Source organism: Nannospalax galili, unplaced genomic scaffold, assembly GCF_000622305.1.
Source record: "Nannospalax galili isolate Female #2095 unplaced genomic scaffold, S.galili_v1.0 scaffold540, whole genome shotgun sequence".
NCBI lineage: Eukaryota > Metazoa > Chordata > Mammalia > Rodentia > Spalacidae > Nannospalax > Nannospalax galili.
In genome coordinates, this window is record NW_008348613.1 from 1,967,028 (window position 1) to 1,969,377 (window position 2,350).

Below are 2,350 nucleotides of genomic sequence, written 5' to 3' on the forward strand. Positions count from 1 at the left end.
CCTCCTCGTCTTCTTCCCCCACCCTCCCTTCCCCTCCTTCCCTTCTTCCTTTTTCCCTTCCTCCTCCTTCCTTCTTCTTCCTCCTCCCCCTCCTCCCCTTCCTCTCCTCCTACTTTTCTCTTCCTCTTCTGATTTTTTGAGACAAGGCCTGACACTGAAACTCAGGCTGGCCTGTATCTCATGGCAGTCTTCCTGCTGTTTCAACCTCCCATATTCTAGGATTACAGGCATGCGCCTCCATGCCCCAGCCCGATTTGACATTCTTTTTTTTTTTTTTTTTTAATTATTGATTGGAGAACTTCATACAATGTATTTTGATCATACTCAGACCCCTCTCCCCTCTTCACCCTCAGCTTACCTCCCCGTCCCCCAGTCCACCCTGTTCACTTCATGAACCCTATTATTTATTGTCTTTTGTTTTTTTAAAAGGCCTATTGAGTCTAATCTGTTTTTCTAAAATGCTCTTAGGTGTGAGTCTATCCCTTGGAATCTGATCAACCTACCAGGCATCACAGCAGTAGGGAAAACTGACTCTTCCTTTCCCAGCATATACCAATTGCAAATAGATCTTCAGCTAGGGCTGAAGCTTCCTGCCTACCCTCCACATCCATGCTGGACCCCTGTCTGGCTTGGATTTGCACAGGTCTTGTGTATGCTTTAACACACTTCTTAAGCTTCAACTGAACATAATCCCTTTGTTTTGTGGATAGTATGGTCTGAGAATATCATGTGACCAACCCTAAATGAATAAAAATGGAAAGTATATTTCTGCCTTACAAAAGACATGTCAAGGACTAAGAACAAATAACTGTAAACAAATAATCCTACCTACCAGACAGAACTGGTTATGTTTTCTAAATCTCAGTGTTCTAGGGTGTTAAAATGAGATGATTGTCAAAATGAAGTAACACAGAACAAATGTCAAATACATTGTATGTGGTCTTTAGTAATTAAAAAAAAATGTATTCCTGTTTCCTAACAAAGCTAAATTACTATAGTTTTGCAAGATTCGAACCTGGGTGTTCTGCAAGAGCAGTCAGTGTTCTTAACTGCTGTGTCATCTCTTGAGCCCCTCAAAGTGCTTAAAGAACTTTTCTAGGCCCTGCAGAGATGGCTCAGCAGTTAAGAACACTGGCTACTCTTACAGAAGATTTGGGTTAGGTTCCCAGCACACACATGGTAGCTAACAACTGTCCTTAACTCCAGTTCCAGGACATCTGATACCCTTTTCTGGCCTCTGTGAGCATTGCATGCACCGGTACACTTACAAACCTCCAGGTAAAATATTCATACTCATAAAATAAAAATAAATAAACAATATATTAAAAATAAATAAAAATATATTTAAAACAATTTTTTCATTTGAAAATTGCCTTGTTCTGACTTTTTTCTAGTTCCCCGTCTAAAATTTGTAATGCTAATTACTCTTGCCTTTACTTCTTTACATCTCCTATTCATGATTCAAGGACTTTCTTTTCCCCATAGAGACAAGAGTTATACAATTTGGGAGTCTTTTAGATAGACCCACTGAAGGGGTACTCCAATTGCCTCACCCTACGTCCCTGTTCAGCATGGAAGAAGCCAGAGTGATCGGCGTCCCTATTTCCTATTGGCAATTTGGGTAACCTCTTCAGAGGACGGTGTGATAAGAATAGGAGGTAGGAATTGGCTAGGCAGCTAGGGTAAAAAGACCCCAAAGAATGTATCTAATCCTTAAAAGATTTTAGGGTTACCTCTTCAGAGGGGGGAATGTTAGTGTAGCCAAAAGCCCCACAAAAATAAATAAAAAATAAGGCTGGAGAGATGGCTCAGTGGTTAAGAGCAATGACTGCTCTTGCAGAGGACCCAGGTTCAATTCCCAGCACCCGCATGGCAGCTATGAACCATCCTTAACTCCAGTTTCAGGGGAATCCGAAGCCTTCCTCTGACCTCCATGGCATTGTGCGACACGGGTGCACTCACATACACGCAGGCAATACACTTGCACACACAAAATAAAAATAAATAAATAATTAATTAAAAAATTAAGAAATATATATAAAACAGAAAAAGAACAATACTTTTCTAACTATCCTCTACATTTTTTCCTCCAGATGACTTTTGAATATGTAATAAGATTTTGATTATATAACATGTGTTGACCTCTCTAATAATTGAGGAAAGTGGGGTGTGGTGACATACGCTTTTAATCCCAACATTCAGGAGGCAGAGGCAAGTGAATCTCTGTGAGTTTCAAGCCAGCTTGGTCTACATAATGAGTTCCGGACCTGCCAGGGTTACATTGTGAGACCTGTTTCAAAAAAAAAAAAAAAAAAAAAAATACTTTTTTAAGTTTTAATTTTTTTCTTTA